Below are 21,170 nucleotides of genomic sequence, written 5' to 3' on the forward strand. Positions count from 1 at the left end.
AACAGAAGTGAAATCTTCTATAACCACTTAAAATGGGGAAAACTATATTATTGGCAGTACATGAGGACAACTCTAGGGGATTCACACATCCCTTCAGGACCATGAATACAAAGCTAAAAAAGGGCCACCCTCTGAAGATAAGACCTACTCACCCAATGGGCATGGCTAGCACTCTGCTGATATCAACCAAGAGACTCTTGTATGTGTGCACCTAGACCCACAATTTGAAAGCCCCTGAAGGTTTCTAAAGGAGAGCTCAGTGTAATCTTAGGAAGCATGCCCAGAATGAGCTGGTTGCTTAGTAAAAATTGGTTTGGTTTGGTTTGGTTTGGGAGAAATTGTGTAAATGAAGGAAAATGGTCAGCATAGAAATAAGCCCCAAGAACCAGACATTGGCAAGCTTCACCACTCGACATTACTCAGGGGAAACCCAAACAGTCCCTGTGGCAGGTGTATCCTAATCACGGATTATCTAACCAAGTCCCTTTGTTTTGATTCCAGTCTCACCAAGCAACCCTGTGATTGTAATTTGGCTTCCCATGTGGCTTGTCTATAAAGAGAAAAGGCACTAATCTCTCAGTTCAACCTTACCAGTCTAATTAACAGCTGTAGTTCTCATTTCAAATGAACAAATTGGCAGTAGAGCATGTACATGTGAGTCTGACCATCCACAGTGTGCTTAAAAAGGTCATATTTCCGAGCCTTTAAGAATACAAGCTCTTTGTTCACCATGGAGCCTTCTGTGCCTAGAACAGTGCAAGGCTTGTGATAGCTGTTTAGTAAGTATCAGGCTGGGGTCCAGAGACCTAAGATGACTTCTAGTGTCTTTCAATTCAAATTACAACATATACTAAAAGAGCATAATATTCGATATAAAATGGCCAGAAAACAGTTTGTTACAAATAAAATATTTAGCTATTATACTATTGATATGACCGAAAACTAATGTATTTGATAAAATAAACACAAAGCAATTTGAAATGTCTTTTCAGGCCTAAAATGTGTTTCCTTCCATCATTTTCTCTTGAAAACCTTCCCCATGACAAGGAAAAGCATTCAAAATGATTCAGAAGCTTGACCTACTTGGTACTCAAGAATGCTCACTTTTTCAAGTAATAATGGTTTTTCCCACTGAAACCATTTTGAAAAAAGTTAACACAACATTTCTCCTTTTCACCGTTCCCTAACTCCATAATTTATTCTAAATATCCACTTGAGCTATTCCATATCAAATCCAATAAAGGCAGCAATGAATAGAAAGGGTTGTTAAGTTACCTACTTCCATACTTTGATTTACAGCTATCCAAGCAAGTCTCAATTTGCTACATGTCTCAAAACCAAAAATCTGGAGATTCTGCTTCCAGCACTAGCCAAACCCTGCCATAGAAAACCACCATAACCTCTGCGCAATCTAAAAAACAACTACCTAAAGGGACTGGAGAACAGTAAAAAATAGGCCAAACATGGAAACCTACACCTGGAAAAAAGGAAAGACTCTGCGGAGGGTGCCCATCTCTCCAGCTTTATGCCTGACTATGTGGAGCAGTTGTCTAATTGGCTTAAAGAGGCAGAAGACAGAGTTTAGGGTAACCAGAGTAGCTGGAAAAAATAAAAAAGACACAAACTAACAATATCAGGAATGATAGCAATGACACCACTACCAATTCTACAGCTATTATAAACAACCTCACACCAATTAGACAAATTTCCTGAAAGATACTAACTACCAAAGCTCACATAAGGAGAAACAGATAAAATGAACAGCACTATATATCTTAAAGAGATAGAATTTGTGCTTAAAATCTTTTACACAAATTAAAGTCCAGGCCTAGATGGTTTCAGTGATGTATTACTCCAAACATTTAAGGAAGAAATAGTACCAATTCCATAAAAACTTGCCCAGAAAATTGAAGAAGAAATACTTCCCAACACATTCTATAAAGCTAGTATTACCCTGGTCTGACTGAGACTGACAAAGATACTACAAGAAAAGAAAACTTAAGACTAATGTAGAAATTCCTGTGCACATAAATGCAAAAATTCTACAAATTTCAGCTAATCAAATCCAAGAATACATAAAAAGGATAATATATCATGACCAAGTGGAGCTTTCCCAAAAATGCAGGGCTGATTTAACATTTGAAAATCAATATAAATCAACATATGAACAAAACTAAAAAGTAAAACAGAGCTAAACAATCAAAAAAACCTTATGACTGTCGACAAACATAAGAAAAGGCATCTGAAAAAAGCCAACATCCATTCCTGATTAAAAGCAAAAACTTCTAACTTTTTGTGTCAATCATACTTCAATAAAAAAAATTCTCAGCAAAGTAAGAACAGAGAGGCATTTCTTCAGCTTGAAAAACAGTACCTAAGAAAAACCTATAGTTGACAATATACTTCACGCTATCAGACTGAATGCTTTCCCCTAAAATCAGGAACAAGATAAGGATTTCCACTCTCACTACTCCTATTCACCATGACACTAGAACAGGCAATGGCAAAGTCATCCTATTTGTTTAACAGAAATTTTAAAAATTGGAAAAAAGAATACTAATGACAGAAAAAGTGTAATGGAGATACGTATGAAAATGGAAAAAAAAAATCAGCATCTCTTTCTAGGGGGTTGGGACCCTGGGGAAAAAAAATCCTGCATAAGCAGATATTGCTAATAACCACAAACACCTATTGTGGGGAAGTGGTGAAATGCTGTGGAAGGATCTCAAATTATGTCAGACTGAACCTTATGAAATGACTGATATTCAATTATTTCTGCCCTAAAAAAAAAGAAGGCAATAACATTATATGACAACCATTAACAGGGTGGCTAAGAGCACAGACTCTGGTGCCAAAGTGCCTAAAATCAAATCCTGGCTCCTGGCTCCACTGCTTACTAGTTGTGTGACTTGTGGTAGCTTACATGACTTCGGTTTCCTCGTCTGTAAAATAGGTATAGAGCAATATTCACTTCATAGGCTTGTTCTCAGGAGTTAATGAGCTTACCTACCTAAAACACTGAGAATAGGGCCTGGCACATGGTAAGCTCTGCCAGTGTGAGCTATTTCATCATCAATCCTGGCTCTGGCATGCTCTATGAAATAGAAGGTTCTTCAACTGTTTCCTCAACTGGTTAAACTGGAGGGACTGAATTGGACCATCTCCAAAGTCACAACCAGTTCTTCAATTCTGTTTTTCTATAATTATGAAAGCAGAGGACAAAAGCTTTCTATCATCATACTACACTGACAAAACAGTATCATCTGCTTAAATGACTGAGGTCATTCTTCAATTTCTCTTAGGACTGACTTTAAATTAACTTCAAGGTTAGGGGCACCTGGCTGGCTCTGTCAGAAGAGCATGATAGCCCCATGCTAGGTGTAGAGATTACTAAAATAAATGAATAAACAAAACCTTAAAAAAATATATTAACCTCAAGGTTAGATGTCAGTGTCCAAGCAATGCCTGGCTTAATATCAATCAAGTAAATCAGTAGTCTCCTGAGCAATGGCTTCCTATCATGCTTTTTATAGCAAGTCCTTTTTTTTTTTTTTTTTTTTTTTTTTTTTTTGAGTAGGCACCATGCCCAGTGTGGAGCCCAATGCAGGGCTTGAACTCACAACCCTGAGACCAAGACCTAAGCTGAGATCAAGAGTCAGATGCTTCACTGACTGAGCCACCCAGGTGGACCCTATAGCAAATTTTATAGCATCTCCAGTCAACCTAAGAAATTCAAGAGAAATAACCAATATTTGCTCAAACCCTATAATGTGCTGAATGCCAAGAACTTTTGCATGTCAAGTATGAATTAATATAACATAGTCATTAATATGATCATTGTGGGCCTAGGATCAACTGCCTGGGTTCAAATCAAATCTTACTTCCCATCACTATGTATATGACCTTAAGCAAGTTATGTGGCTTCTCTGTGGCTCATTTCCTCTTTGGTAAAACGAATAATAATTTAAAATATTTAGTGAGGACTAAATAAACTAAGGTATGTACAATGCTCAGGACAGTGCCCAGCAGACAGGAAAAAGACAGTAAATACCAACTCTAGCAAAGTCAGATAAATTCGCAAAATCTCTCAAAACCAAAATAATTTTAATGTATTTTAATTTAGAAAATAATTTTCGGCCATCTAATCATCTGATTAAGAAGATTCTGAAAGTCAAGTAGCAACATATGTATCTAAAACTTTGATGTCAAGCTGCTCTTATCTTGTATCATAAAAAAAATAAACTACTAAGAATATCTGACCACTCTAATTAAGGGTTAATCCTAAAAACAAATCAATCAAATAAACTTATTTACTGGCCCTGGTACATCTTTTGTGGTTTTTGTCCGTTGTTGTTGTTGTTCTTTAAATAATCCTATCTTTCATCTCCAAGACATATACAAACATTAAAATAATGCTTTCCTTATCACCAGGCATTACTAATTCTTATTGCCATCAGGTATACGGAAAACCATTTACAAGCCCATATGAAATTAGTGTTAATCGTATATACTTTCAACCTCCAACTATTAAAGCCAGTCCTATGTTTCACTTCCTTTTTCTGTCAGTAGCCAATTGACTGCCTGCCCACACTTTCATTTCCTTTGGCCCAAAGAGGCAATTAATGGTAACAAGAAGCTCAAGTAAATGTCTTATGGAGAAGCAATCTCAATATTCTCTCCACATTTAATGATTCCATGAGGGCTAGTCAAAGGAAACAGTACTCTTCCCAAGATTCCAAAAGCCAAATACCCACTTCCTACTGTACTTCCGTTGGTGGTGAATGGCGGACCACGCATGTATCGTCTGGCTGCTTACATGCTGCTTCACCGAACTTCAAATAGATGTTTTTATATATGACGGGAGGTCTCAGGCATAAAACTGTACATGAGCATTTTAAAAGAGCTCAGAGGCAATTTCAGTCTCCAGAAAATTTAAGGCTGTACACTCCTGCGAAAACCTTGTCTATTAGTAACCGCACAACCTCAACAACTTTACCTGCAGTTACCAGGGCCACTTGGTTGACAATCAATTTCTAAAATATTTTAAGCATACATAAAAAAACAAACTAGAATACTTAAAAAAAACTTAGGCATATTTAAGTTAATATCAATACTATATAATTTTAAGATATATACATTCTAATCTTTAAAGCCACAGTATTTTATATACCTCTGTCCACTATTACATGCAACCACACATATGTATTCACCAACGTTTGTGTTGGATTTTAACCTGGCAAAAATGTATTATCCAAGAAACATAAAATTTTAAGATTAAACACGGTAGTCAAGAGAGGTGGAAAAAACCCGAATGTCTTTCAAAGGATGAACAAATAAACAAAATGTGGTATATTCATACATACATAAGATGGAATGTTATTCAGCCTTTAAAAGAATGGAAATCCTGTCACATGCTCTAACACAGATGAGCTTTGAGGCCATTATGCCAAGAGAAATAAACCAGTCACAAAAAGACAAATACTGGATGATTCCACTTATATGAGATATCTAAAGTAGTCAAATTCACAGAAACAGGAAGCAGAATGGTGGCTAGCAGGAACCAGGGAGAGGGGGAAAAGGAGAGCTGCTATTCAATGGATACAGAGTTTCAAATCAAAATGAAAAACTTCTGGAGATCTATCGCACAACATGAATACAGTTAACACTACTGAGCTGTATGCTTACAAATAGTATGGTAAATTTTATGCATTTTTAACCACAATAAAACCTAACACAAAGAAGCTTTTAGAATAAAAAAATTAAAGACTAAAAAAGTGTATGCCTTGAAAAAATATATGTACTTAATACTTCCTTTGCATTGCACCTTATTAAGAACATAGGACACAAAGAGAATGCTGAATATTACAGTCCGTTCCAAAACAATATAGTCTCAGCATTCAACTAATTTGGCCCTACGTATCAAGGCTAGCTGCTCAAAATGTTTTTGGTATAACTAAAATTTAACAAGATATTTTCTCTGAGAGCAAAGAAATTTCCTAAATATTCATACAGTGAGGAGGCTTATAAAGTTATTTTGGCCAAACCTTTTTGGACTGCATTTCATCCTTCAGGGTAGTAGCCCACCTTGATGGAAACCAAATGTAAAAACCAAGGCAGACATAAATTGTACTGTCCTAACATCTGCCTATTAATAGGGCTGGTTTTACAATATGCCTTGAAGAAGCTTGGGATTCATCAAAACATAGCTGAAAAAAAGCCACATCTTCAGCACTGAATCTTAAGAATACTACCCAAAATAACTGAAATAAAGAACTCCTATGAAATATCAATTCCTAAGGATTACACAAAAGACTTGCCTGTGTTTGAAGGAAAAGCAACTTTGGGTAAGAAAGGAATGAAGGAGGAAATACAGTTTCAGCTTGTCTCGGCCCTAGATCACTTTCATTCACAATTTCAAAATCATACTCTTGCTGGTTAAGTTGTGTTGTCATTTGTTTGTATTTAAATAGTTTCCAGGTGCCCAATTTCCCTATCTTGCATTACTGGCTGCCACAATTCTCAACTGCAAATTTATTAAATGTCATAAGCACTTGAGAAAATAAGAAATAATCATGTAAAAATACAGTGAGGATAAACCAAAGCAGTTTCTCCATCAGAAAATGAGGCCTCGCACTCTGTGACAATCGCTCTAGGGAAGTTGTTTTGACAGTCATCAACAGCAAATAGAAATCTGTCCTCAACCTGTATTACAGAAAATATTTAAGTACAGTTTTGTAAGCTCCAGACTATCCACAGATCTATAACAAGGCTGAGACAGGCACAAACTACTGTCTTTTTCACATGTTTTGCTACAGTTTGCAGCTTCTCCTGAATAGTTTTTCAGCTCTTACCCAATTTAGGAAAAGAAAGGGGAAAACAAAGCTATATAAATCAGATCCACCCGAGTAGGCTGGGGAAAAGATAGAGGAGGGAAGAGAAAAGAGCCTTTAAAAAGACCGTGCATGCAATAATTATGTTTTCCTACTTTACCCCCTTCCTTCACCGTGCATTACATTGTCAGCATGAGTCTTCCAGATGACTTTTAAGTGGCAATAAGAGAGTAAGCATTCTGCTAACTGGGTAAAAGGTGGACAAAATAAATAGTCAGCTCAGACTTTCCAAAGACTATGGAACAGCTGAAGTTACTTAATACAAATGATAAAACCTGTTTGGACTACAGACTCAACAACTGCATTATTTTAGGGGTAGTCATTTTCTTATATGATGATTCAGTATTTTCTAGATGCTGCAGTGGTATTCTATGGCAGCTATCAGAATGTTAAGATCCAATCAGCTCTGGGGTGGGAAGGCAGACCCCTGGGTTTTAGATCAGTTCTGATTCTGGTTCAGTTGGACCCTATGGACCTCTACTTTTTCATTTATAAAACAAGGCAGTTGGAATAAGGTTCCTCTCAGCCTAAATGAGATGAGTCTAGAAATCGAAAGCTTAGTGATCTTTTAAAAAATCATCCATGTATTCCAACTCTACAATCCTCACTTTTACCTTGCAGAGCTCTACAGTGTACACATTAACTCAACACAAGGACAAGAGTAAACAGATCTATTCCTCTCTCTGGCTTCACTATTCCAAGGGCCTTCAGGCTCTACGTGTAATGCTCCTACTGAAGACCACAAAGCTGTTGGTTTCATAAATTCCAAAGATTAAAAGGGGAAGCAAAGCCCTCTTAAGGCACCAGGCTTAACCGCTCTAACTCAAAATATATGCAATGAGACCGTAGGCCTTGAAAGCATCAGAATCATCCCCATAAAGTTCACTCCCTGTGTGTCATAACTGTTTCAAATCACTCTGATAATGCATTTGCATGCTCTAGATTCTGGCTGGTAAACTGATACGACTCAAAAGGGGTAAAATTAATATGGCTGCAAAAGAATATCCACTGTAAAATTCCACAGATGCTTTCTCTTAAAACATATTAACCCACCTGGCACACAGGGCAGCAACCCTTTGGGCCGTGGACTGCCCGGCCCGGACCTCAGTTAACATCTCTATGACATAAGCTACAGACGCCCCCCCCACCCCCCTGTAGCCGCAGCACAATGATGATGCCATGAGTTCTTCACTGCAGCTATCGAGTGCCAGACAACAAAACTAAGGACAAACCAGATAACTAAAAAACACAAACTGAAGAATTTTTTCAGGACCTTGACTCCAAATTTTTCCCAAGGCATTTCCTAATAACAGGTTTTATAAACAGAAAAAAAAAAGAAAGAAAAAATGCCACTTCGTTTAAAATTTGAGCAGTAAAAGTTGGTGCTTATCACCTAGTACATTAAATAATAGACATGGTGTGATTACATCTGTTTAAAATCCCACTAGTTATCTAACAAATGAACAGTTAAACCTCTTGCTTTCAAGATAATACCAAGTTGCATGAAAGAATCCCAAAGCACTTTATACGCTACATGTCATTAACTCCCATAAATCCTTGACAAGTGTGGCAAAAAGCCAATGCTCCAAATATTATAAATGGGGAGAGCAGCACAAAACAATGACAAGACATGTCAGAAATCATTCAGCAAAGAGCCCTAAGAAAGCAAGCAACAGCTTGGGCTCCCAAGCCAGCTTTCTAACTTCATTTGGAAGCTACCTTTAAACAGCTTAAGGGCAGGGGATCAGAGTTCATAATGACAGAAAAACCATTTCAGCCCACGGTGTATAAGCCCCCAAAAAACGTGTGACAGTAGGGGCTCAGTGACACCCTCCCAGGGGATTAAATACTGGTGCTACACTTATGGGGAGACACCAGGCAAGTACGGAAGCCCAGGGCCCAGAACTCTTGAGCAAAAGGTGAAGTCAACCCTCCACCCCCTTGAAAGCTACAACAAAAGCACATCCAGCATGCACCAAATCTTCTGTTTGGTTTTTCAAACACTTCCAAGATACACTTTGCAAGCAACAATTTTCTTCTGATTTTGTTTACCCAAAAATGTGCCCCTATTCCAAATACTTGTCCCATTGGCATTGCTGTGGAGGAGGGGGCAGCCTGGGGCACCAGGCTGGGTTGTAAGGTGGCATCAAGCGGGGAAATGGGCCACAACCAGGTTGACATACAACAGGTGAAAGAAAGTGAAGCAGGGAGGGCTGGGCTGGGCTGGGCCTGGATTAACAGCATCAACCCTTCCAACGATGCACTCATGGGGCCTTACTACATGTTCTGTGATAATCCTACATATTCCACTCAGAATCACAGAATCAGCCTACAGATAGAAGGGACTTTAGAGGTCATCTGGCCCAACCTCTGATTCAAAGAAGCCTTCTCTTTTCTGTTATATACTTGCAATGGTCTGGAAGTTTCTGTTTGAATTTTTCCACCACCTGAAGGGGCAACTCTATTGCTTAATAGCAGTAATTAGTAGAAAGAAAGAAAATTTCTGTCAGTTAACTGCATCTCTACTTTCTGGAGCTACCCAGGATAAATCTCAACCCTTTCTTTACACAACAGTCCGAAATTACAGAACATAAATGTAAAATGTGTCTATTACATTTCATTTGTAGTATGGGCCCATTCTACCTGTCTACATAGTCTCTAAGATGTTGATTCTGTCATTCATTCATGAATTGAAGAAGTGGGTGTTAGCTACCATTTAAGAAAGGAAAAGATGAACAACAATAATAATAAGCAGCTAACCTTTAGAGATCCTTTACTAAGGGCCAAGAATTATTCTCGGTGCTTTTATACTTAATAACTCATTTAATCTTCCAAACGAACATGTGAGGTAAGTGTTCTACCGGTTTCTATTTTATTTTTTTTTATTTTTTTTTTAAAGATTTTATTTATTTATTTGACAGAGAGAGATCACAAGTAGACAGAGAGGAAGGCAGAGAGAGAGAGAGAGAGAGAGAGAGAGGGAAGCAGGCTTCCTGCTGAGCAGAGAGCCCGATGTGGGACTCGATCCCAGGACCCCGAGATCATGACCCGAGCCGAAGGCAGCGGCTTAACCCACTGAGTCACCCAGGTGCCCCTACCGATTTCTATTTTAGAGATGAAGAAACTGAGGCACAGAGAGGTTAGGTAACTACCCAAAGCCACACGGCTGACTCCAGAAGAAATGCTCTCAGTACTCTGGCTCCTATGCTTAAGAGCCCACAGTCTGGCTGGAAAGAACAGCCAGCCAGCCCTCTCAACTTTGTGACATACCTGCAAATCTGCTAACTGCATGTTCTGTTTTTATCTAAGTCTCTACAAATAATACTCATCAGGACAGGGTCACTGAGCCTCACCACATGACAACAGAAGTGTCCCTACCAATTGAAAACAATCCATTAATAAAACCTCTCTAGGGTATAGCTGTTGGGAAACTATAGAGATTGCCCCAATTCTACACGCATTCAGTTCACATTGGCTTGACTAGACCATATTATGAGAAACATTTTCAAGTCCTGTGATAAAATCAAATTATATATCTTATTTAACAAAACTTATCAAAAATGGAAATCTAAAATTGGCCTGTCCTGTTTCTTCTGTTGGTTTTAGAAGTAATAGCTAATGTGGTGACATTTTAGTGAGATAGGTTCTCCCAGACACTGCTGATGTTAGCATAAAAGTGTACCTCTATGGTAAGCAACTTGGAAAGAAGTTTAAAGAGTTCACATCCTTCCACCCAGAAATTCCACGTCTGACAATTTATCCTAAGGAAATAACCAGAGATGTGGACCAAGATTCATGCAGATGTTTACTACAGCACTATTTATAATAGTAAAATACTAGAAAAACATGTCTTAAGATAGGGCTACAGATAAATAAATGATGTGACATCTATTTACTGAAATCATAACAGTAAAAATTCAGTTTCCATAAATATTACAGGGATAGGCTTATGAGAGGTTCAATATAAATAACCAGATACTCTACCAAAATGAACTATAATCTAAATTATGTCTTTTAAAAATAATATTCTTGTGAACATCATCACATAGGGAAAGGCAGAAAGAAATGCCTAAACACAGATTGTTAGGTTATGAGTAAATTTTATTTTCCTATAGTTTCTAGGAAAGCTCCAATGAAGATACACTAATTGTACTATTAGGAAAAAATGCAAAACCTCTTAGAATGAAGCTATGAAATTGTTGATATCCAACTACTTTCAATTTTCAAGATTAGCACTTTCATGTGGTTCCACCCAATATTAAGCCTAAAAGGAAAAACAAAATTAACTATACTACCTGTTCTTGGTGAACCAATACTGATTCTTAGCCCTCACTATAGAATCCTGACAAACAAGTGGTGAACAATTTTTTTCTAGAATTGCACTGTATAGCTTACTAGTCCATAATTTCCTCAAGTTCACCTTTTAGGAAACAGAATCAACACTCATTGTCTTTGGTCTTCTAAACTGAAACCCTCAAGAAAATCCTGACATGGTTCTATATAATTTGCATCCCAAATACAAGAGTTATGCTTTGATGACTTTGCTATTTCTGCCCTGAAAGATTCACCACCCTTCAGTGTACGAGGTGCTACAGAATCCCACCATCAGGCCAGGGGCCATGTTCAAGTACTGCTGTATACTGTGTTTATTAGAGAACGAGAGTATGTAAAACATCCTCACTCATTTTTTATTCTTTTTTTTTTTTAAGATTTTATTTATTCATTTTACAGACAGAGATCACAAGTAGGCAGAGAGGCAGGCAGAGAGAGAGAGGAGGAAGCAGGCTCCCTGGTGAGCAGAGAGCCCGACGTGGGGCTCGATCCCAGGACCCTGGGACCATGACCTGAGCCGAAGGCAGCGGCTTTAACCCACTGAGCCACCCAGGCGCCCCTCATTTTTTATTCTTGACACCCTCCCTACAATTACCATCTTCCCGTGATGAGAAAGACCTGAAATCAGTTTGCACCAGGAAGGGGAGGTGATCTCCAAGTCTGGCAGACTCTGGAACACCTATTATTCATGCTTCCTCAGAGATTACCAATAGCCATTTCATAACTGCGTTATTCTTCATGGAGCATGTAGCAAGGGTGAGACACAGTTTAAGAGTTACAAATACCGCCAGCATTCTGGGCTGAGATGGAATGCATGTGGCTGGAAGATGGAATTTATAAAAGAAACCTAAGTTATGAAATTTGTTTCACTTATCTTGGGCTGTGATCTACACATAATGATTTATCTGTAATTTTTGCTGTTATTGCGGTGAGGAGGCAGCTTTTTATCCAACAAAATGAATCCCCTTCTATCTCCTTCCCAAAAAATCAATACGAATTAATCATAGGAAGATTTCAAGTTCTGTTGCCCCATAGCAGAATATTTTTATTGAATGACAGTTATGTGCTAAGCTGGAATTAGAAATCCCTCTGCCCTCCAGTTAGAGAAGGGGGTGAGGACAGTTCGAAATTAAGAAAAGAAAAAGCTGGGGTGCCTGGCTGGCTCAGTCGGAAGAGTATATGACTTTCGATCTCAGGGTCTAGAGTTTGAGCCCTACGTTGGGTGCAGAGATTACTTAAATAAACAGACAAACGAACTTTGAAAAAGTAAAGAAAAAGCTTAATGGCTGTAGAAATGCAAGATTCTTCCTTTACCAAAACCAAAAAAAATCTGTTACCCACATGAATTCAGATTGCTGGCTAGAAAAGAAAGACCCTCAAGGCTGTGACAACAATGTACAATTTCTCTTAAGCTTTACCCCTCACAAAAACAGCATCCTATACCTCTCTGGCCGAGTTCCAGCAATCAGTGACCAAAGAATCCGGGAACTCGTAGTAGGAACTATTCTACGGGCATGGACACCACTCTCTAACCTCCAGGTAATTTCCTCCTTTTTAAAAAAATATATCTTAATCATATGGTAATGCATTTCTTTACAGGTCATCGTCTTTCCTTTTCCTCCACCACACTCCTGACTCAGACTCTGATCAGAAACCACGGTCTCACTCACTCTTGGATCCTCAGGACTTAATACTGCACCTGGCAGATAGTAGGCCACATAACTGAACTGAATTTGGCCCATCTACAGTTTTAAGAAAGAGATCTCTATTGAAGTTTGTAACAAAAAGCTATCACAGCCTTTCTAGTGGATGGACCACCGGGTATTTTACTTACCAAACATAGGAAGATAAATACTGTTGGTGTCTGTGTTTCCTGTATTTCAGAAAGGCGGGATAGCTGTAAGCTGCCATATTCATTTGAACCACTTATAAGTAAAGAGACCTTGGCAATTTTCTCAATCCCTTTGACACTTTTTTCTCATTTGTAAAAAGAGATAATATGCCATACCCGCAGGGTTGCAGGAGATTACATGAAACAGAGTTAAGTACTGTATGTGGAGAGCAGGCTCCTAGCCAGAGCCATTTCCTAGCCCCCCCTTCGTCCAACCAGGCCGCCCTTATCAATCATCTGATTGCTATTTTATGTTTTCTGGTATTGCACACCAGTGCACTTTGGTCTGAATCTGATGAGAAGCTCTCTCATCTCCTCCACACCCCATTTCCTCCCCCACTTCATCAAAGCCTTCCATCAACCACCAGTGCCAGGAGCTCACAACTTTGGCTTCTTGGGTTTGACAGTTCTTTCCTTCTGCCTTCTCGCACTTAGTTCTTCCAGCGACCGCTTTCAAAAAGAAAACTCTGAGGCCAAGCACAAGATGGCAGAGCTCCTGACTCCAGGAGATTCCTTAGGACCCAAGCTATAGCAGGATTCAATTCAGGGAGTGAGGAAACAGGGTGCCTTGGAAGGACGCTCTACACTTCGCATCACGTGAGCACTGAACACCTCAGCTTCGCTTTCTGAAAAACAATCATAGGCAGCAGAAGGAAAACCCAGAAGCCCATTACCAAACCTGTAAGTAGAAGGCAACGTGAGACTGGAAAGTACCAACAGCCAACTCCCATCGACACAGCCAATGAAGCCCTGAGCCAGCAGGCATTTCACTTAAATCCCCCAAACTAATTAGTTCCAAGGAAAGATATCAGCTGACATGATTAAGCAAGAACAGGAGCAAAAAGCTAAGGGTAATTCAGACACAGAATGAAGAAAGAGCAGCAGGAAAAAGCCTCCCAATTCTGCTATGCCTGCAATATAAAATTAGTTGAAAAACTGGAGACCCCCATTATTACAGAACATGCAGAAAAACCAGAGCCACTCAAACAGGAAGCAATATGCAGCATTAACGACAGCATGACTGGGTGGCTTCAGCAAAGAAAAGGGACATGCAAGAGGCCAGAGACACGGTGCGGGGACAGACGGTGCATGTTCACTCTCTGTTTTTCTGTGCAAGAAACAAATTACAACACAGGTTCACTTCATTCCGCTGCATGTAAAAGAATAAAGCACTGTTTCTGGGCAACAAACACTTCAGGAGTTTAATATTCACTGTGCAGAATCCTAAAAAGTCAGTGAATGTCTTGGAATTTCACCACACAAACTTGCGTCACCACACTCTTTTGTGTCAGACTGTTTCATTATCCTCAAGGCTTAGCATAATTGGAGCCTCAGTCTAAAAATAGGCTATTTTTTTCCTATGCAATCTGATTGGTAAATAAAAGTTAAGGGAGTTTTTATCCCCTTCATTTGTTTTCAACAACCGCTAGGTTCTGCTCATCAAGCAAAGATTACTGAATACATTTTTCTGGACCTATTTGTTTATTCTGCTTACGGCAAACACTCTATGACCTTCGCCATTGTAAGAGGCAGTGAGCACCACAGACAAGCTACACAAAGACATGCTCCAGAACCATCCCAGTTTCAGCTGTGGCAGATGGCACCACCACCATTTATGCCACAAAACACATAAGACAGAAGGAAGTATTCCCCCTCATCCCTGTCTTTCCATGCGGGCCTCCCTACCTGGTCCTTGTCCTTAAGAATTTCATTCCTAGGGCCACAGTGATTATGACCATTCAAATTCCCTCACGTTTGGCCCACAGGACTGTGGGAGTAAAATCAGTATCCACGTGCACTGAAAATCTACAGTGGCAGTGGCAGCAAATACTAACCTACCCAGAATGATACCTGTTAATCAGCATACAACCTTTCAAACCAAAATGGCTCTAAGCTCTGTGAAGATGTAACACTATTTTCTCCCCTCTCAGGATGCCTGTTGCACACACAAACTCACAAGAAAGCAAGGCAATGTACACTGGGGGCAGTTAAGAAGGCTCAGACTGCCTTGATTTGAATTATGGCTCTGTCATTCACTAGCCCGGTGATCGTGGGCAAGCTACTGACATCTCCCCACTTCAGTTCTCTCATCTATAAAATAGAGATCAGAGCATAAAAGCCCATGCTAACCTGCCTCACAATCAGGCAAATTCAGATCTAACTCAAGATTGAGGACTGGCCCCAGCCTCCACCCAGCCCCCATGTATAGGAACAGGCTGAAGCTTTTATTGAGGGGGTGGGTGAGGAGCAGGTGGGATGTTAGGAAATAACTAGCTCATGACCATTTAGGTTTACTCAGTTCAGTACATTCCTATACATCTGATAAATGAAAACATTTTCTCCTCCATGCTACCTGCCACACACACACACACACACACACACACACACAGCAACCAGAAAACAAACTGAAAAAGACTTTTTCATAAACCCCACAGTAACGTGACTCTGACATTTTACACAAATGCAACAAGATTTTTTGAAAATTCAGCTTATATGTTGTAGTAGGTTTTACTGTTAGGATCAAGTGCTTAGGATAGCATCCAGCGAGTATTAAACGTTTAATATATCTTAACTATTATTATTATCCCTAATTGAGCTGTGTGTGTCTAATTATGTACTATTTACATACAGAGGGGAAAGTGAGAGCAGATCTGGAAGTTTACAGTAACTGTCACCTAACCTAAGGGCCAGTCACATGTGCCACAATGTACTGAGTGGGGGAGGGGGAACCAATATACTCTAAACTGAAGAAGAATAAATCAGGACTCATTAGCACAGGACCTAACCACAACTGTACTTTCTCTAATAAATACCCCCTATATATACCCCTAACATAACTGACAGTGTTTCAATGTTATGGTTTATACAGGCTCCTAGAGGACAGAAGAAGATGCCCTATCTGGAAACGAGGCCCCAGGTGTGACTAAGGTAGCAAACTCCATTTTAAGAATAGAAGAGGGGTACAGCTAAATCTGTTTGCTCCTATGAGTTGGTCTTCCCTCCCCGCAACTGAATTTAGTGTGTGAGCATCAAATAGTTAAATCTGAAGTCTATGATAAGGAAACACTTAACAGTTTCAAAAACCAAAGCACAGGGGCGCCTGGGTGGCTCAGTGGGTTAAAGCCTCTGCCTTCGGCTCAAGTCATGATCCCAGGGTCCTAGGATCGAGCCCCGCATCGGGCTCTCTGCTCAGCAGGGAGCCTGCTTCCTCCCCTCTCTCTGCCTGCTTCTCTGCCTACTTGTGATCTCCGTCTGTCAAATAAATAAAATCTTAAAAAAAAAAAAAGCATAGAGCACATGCACTGATCAGTGGGCCTTAATAAAAATGAGTACTTCCTTAAAGTTTATTTATTTATTTTTTTTAGTAATCTCTACACCCAATGTGGGGCTCAAACACATGACCCTGAGATCAAGAGTCATATGCTCTTCTGAGTAAGCCAGTCAGGTGCCCCCAAAATGAACATTTAAAAAACCAATTTAAATAATTGTGCTTCAAAGAGCAACAGATTTCCTCCTATGACCCTTTATCTATGGCCATGTCTCCTGTGCCTACTCCAAGTCCCACTCCAAAAATAAATGAGAGATAGATAGCTCTTCATTTTCCAATTTTGAAGTAAAATGATTTTAAAAATTTAATACCAAAGTCCCTCAGCCTTCCACAATTACGTAATAATAATGCTATAGATGTGCAAGGGGCCCACAAGTGATCAACCCAGCTCCTTTCACCAAAATTAGTTCCACATCGCTGCAAGTCATTTCTCACTTCCAAATTTCAAAACAAAAAAAGCATTTAATGCAAACTTGCTTTAAACTTTAAACTTGCTTTTCAACTTTGTTTCTCTTCAGGTTCTCTGCATGTCAGATTGACCTAATCACCCACACTCATTGCCCATAGTATTTGACAACTCATTTCATCAGTGTTCACCTTTCTTCAATAATCTGAAACCTGAAGTTCAAAAACCAAAGGGATGAAGTATATGAGACAGATGGAAAGCAGGTAGCTGAATTCACACAAGTACCTACTATATGCCAAAGTCTGAGCTAGGAGCTGTTATGCGTATGGCTGAGTAAAACAAACTCCTGCCCTAATAGAGCTCATGGCCTAATACAGATGATGAATAAAAACACAAAAACAATTAAGTCAGGGAATGCAAAATCGTGAGTGCCAAAATGGGAACAAAATGGTGCCAAGCAAGGAAGAACACAACAGAGGACACTCTCACACATATACAAAGAGACAAGTACAGGAAGGTCTACTTTTCATACTAATGAAATACCAACAACAACCTAAAAGACCATCTACTAGAGAAATGGGAAAATAAACTACAGAATACTCCTATGATGGGATAGTAGAGAGCAGTTCAAATGAATGATCAGATCTACAATGGTGAGAGAAAAAAAGCAAGTTGCAAACTCAAACATGATGTATCATTTACATCAATTAAATGGGCACATTCAAGAGTAACACATTATATAAAAAGGAAAGAGACATACCAACTTTACAATAGTAGTTGCTTCTGGAGAGGGAAGGAAGATACTAGGGAAGGGAGCAGAGAAGACACTAATTATCTGTAAGGCTTTCTTTTATTCAAAGAAAATATGAAGCAATTATGACAAAATCTAAATGCTCTGGGAGATGGCCACATGAATAGGTTATTTTACTCTATAAAAAATAATGGGAAAAAAGAAAAAAAAATTTAACTTCCAAATGAAAGCTGAAGGTGGGGTGGATAAACCTATTTAGGTAGAAGAGTCAGGGAAGGCCTCACCAGTAAGGTACAATATAAGCTGAGACCTGTAGACAGAGAGAAACATGCAACATTGCACCAAGCCTGGGAAGGAAATTTCCAGGCAGGGGGGACCAAATGCACAAGGGCCCTATGGAAGAACAGAACTGAATGTGTGTGTGGAACTCAAAGAAAGTGGTGGTCAGTGCGGGTGTGCAAAAGTGGGGAAGGGGAGGGCAGCGGGCCAGTAGCCCAAAGGACAACTGGAGAAGTGAGGCAAACCACACAGGATCTTGGAGGCCAAGGTGAACCAAGATGGGAAGCTGCTGGGAATGACATGCTGCAATCACACTTTAAAAATAGAGATAAGCTGCTGAGTGGAGAATGGATTAGAGGGGGCAAAAGTACAAGGGAGACACCAAAGGGAGGCTGCTTCGGTGATCTGGCCAGAGATGGCAGCGGTCTGAGGTAAATATTTTGAATGTAAAGTTGGCAGGATTTACTAATAACTGGATCTCGGACTGGGGTAAGAAGACAACCACTTTGGAAATATTACAAAACTCTTGGTAATTGCCACTTTGAGCCACTACTAGATACCATTAAAGGACATTTAAAAAAAAAAAACCCACTCTGGGCCCTGAATCTCTTACATGAAACTGAATAAACTTATAAGTTTACTCGATAAACTTATAAGACTAAATATGTATAAATATAAACTAAAAACATTAGGTTAAACAGTGAGGAAGGCCAGGTTAAATAGAGCAGGGAGAATGAGTTTTGAGAAAGACTGGAAAAGACAGTACGGAAATTAGTGATATAGGTGAATAAAGGCCCGAAAAACAGAAGAAACAGTTAAAAAACTAGAAAACAATCTGCCCAACACCATACAATTTGGCCTTATTATAGTAGACCAGAGAGCATTTCAGTGACAGAAAAATGTAGAAGGGGTAAGAGAGTCTCTGAGGAGAGGGCAGACATGCCAAGGTGTTTAGTTTTTAGCCAATACTGTTTAGTTTTTAGCCAATACTGTATCAAGGCATGGGCAACCATCATCTCATTTAATCCTCCCAACAAATTAATTGGATAGTTACCATTGCTAAAAATGAGGAAGTCGAGGCTCAGGGAGGTTAAGCAAGCATTCAGTGGGTCCCTGGCGCAGGGAGAAGCAGAGCTGAGTTGCACTCACCTAGGGCCTCACCTGGAAAGCTAGTGGGCATGCGGTGGCAGGTAGAGGGGTAAGAGCAGGGAGTACAAGGCCCCCTGACCTAGGCCCGGATTCCAGATCTGCCACTTAGTTGAGCTGTTTTACCAGTTACTTCTCTGTGCCTCAAATCCCCCATCTGTAAACTGGGGAGAAATACAATCCCTACCTACAGCAATGCCGCTCACCACCATCACTGCATTCAAAAACCACCAGCGGAGTGCATGATCGCCTGTATCCCAAAATTCCATGGACAATTTTCAAAACTATTTATTGTCAGTCTCCTTCTGACAGTCATCCACCACCTCCCTGAGAAGCTCTTCACTGGCTTCCATAACACCACATCTTCCTCCCTTTTCTCCTTCTCCACTGGCTCTTCTATAGCAAACTCTGTCCATCTGTCCTCCTCCAAGCCATTCCATGCTGGGAATCCTGGAAACCTGGGCCCTACACCCACTTCTCGTCTTGTTCTCTCCTCTTCCAAAGTAATCTCATCCATGTCATCCATGTCCATGGCTCACTTTACATCAACACACCAATGACTCCCGTATTTCTTCCTTTCTTTTTTTAAATTAACATATAAAGTATTATTTGCTTCAGGGGTACAGGTCTGTGAATCGTCAGTCTTACACAATTCACAGCACTCAACTCCTGTATTTCTAACCTGCTAAATTAATATGTCCAAAATCAAAGTGCTCATCTTTCCCTCTCCCAGGCCCAAACCCAGACAACTTCCAGTGCTCTTCATCTCAGTGAAAGACAGCCCATCCATCTGCCTGCACAAGTCAGCCACGCAGAAGTAGAAGCTATTCTGGAGTTGTCCCTGATGCTTTCCCCATCCTAAGCCCTGCATCCAATCTACCACCAGGTTTTGCTGACTTTCCTTGTTTTACATGTCTCTCATATCTTTCTTTATCTTTCCCCGTTCCCTGCCAGCCATCACACCAGCCAAGAAACCACCATCACCTGCTCGGAATACTTTAATAGGAGCCTACTAATTCGCTTCCCTCATCTACTGCAAACACTCCAACTCACTCAGCCAGGGTGATCTTCTCAAAATGCAAATGGGAGCCAATCCCCCCATCCCCACACAGAACCTGCTAAACGTCTGCCCCTTGCTCAACATGGCCTGCAAAGCAGGACTCCTGCCCCATCTGCAACCTCACCTCCAAACACTCTCGCCTCCCTTGCTGCACTCCAGCTAGAGCAGCCTTCCCTCAGTTCCTCACCCTGGAATGCATCTCCCTGGAATGCTTATCCCTACAATCCCTTTGCAAGTTAGCACCAGCACATGCTTTTCAGATCTCAGATCAAGTACCAGAGGCTCAGGAAACCCCTGATTCTTCTTCAGTCTAGGCACTGTGATTCTTCAGAGGACCTGTGTTACTGGCAATCACAAATTTGCATTCCGTTTGTTAGTACTATTTTCTTTTAGAATAGCATGATTTTTCATTTGATTATTTGCTTAATGGCTTTCCCCCACCAGACTGAAAGCTCCATGAGGACCAGGGCCTTGAACACTTAAATCAACCACTAAATCCCCAGCACACTGGCACCGAGCCCAACACAAGTAGGGCCTGGTGTCTTCCTCTGGGCAATTGTGAGAAACAATAGTACATCATTTAGGTGCTTTCTAACTGGAGCGTGTGGTAGGAATCACCATCATCGGGCAGCCTATGACAAGTGAAAACACAGAGGCACAGAATGACTGACTTGCTCAAAGCCATACAAAGCAAACATGCAAGGGGGTGAGTGTGGCACCCTTGGCTTCCGGTCCAGGCTTCCTTCAGTGATACTCCAGCTTTTCTGTGTGGTTTTTGCTCCCACAGACGATCTTTTCTCTTATTTACTCGTAAGGAATCATGGGTTTGGCCTCCTAAGCTCTAGCTCTAGCTTTATTGGAATCATTACCTAAGGCTTTCGTCTCAAGCCTGCAGGTCACAAGCAATGTCATTTGTCTCCATTTCCCTCCATGGTACACACTCAGCAAATATTACTTGAAGAATTTCTGGCTATGAGGCAAGAATTAGTAATTGAATTAAATATATTCACCCACTCTAAGAGAATCTTCCACAAACAAGTTATTTTTCCTGCCCCATCAGGACATCACTGAGAAAGAAATACACGAA

At 40.1% G+C, this 21,170-nt stretch overlaps 1 protein-coding gene across 4 annotated transcripts in view; it reads right to left on the bottom strand.

Moving 5' to 3' along the window:
• The window catches only part of POLA1 (DNA polymerase alpha 1, catalytic subunit), a 307,958-nt gene that overhangs the window by 211,438 nt on the left and 75,350 nt on the right, over positions 1 to 21,170 (bottom strand). The window lies entirely within an intron of this gene.

This window comes from Lutra lutra, chromosome X (assembly GCF_902655055.1).
Source record: "Lutra lutra chromosome X, mLutLut1.2, whole genome shotgun sequence".
Classification (NCBI taxonomy): Eukaryota; Metazoa; Chordata; class Mammalia; order Carnivora; family Mustelidae; genus Lutra; species Lutra lutra.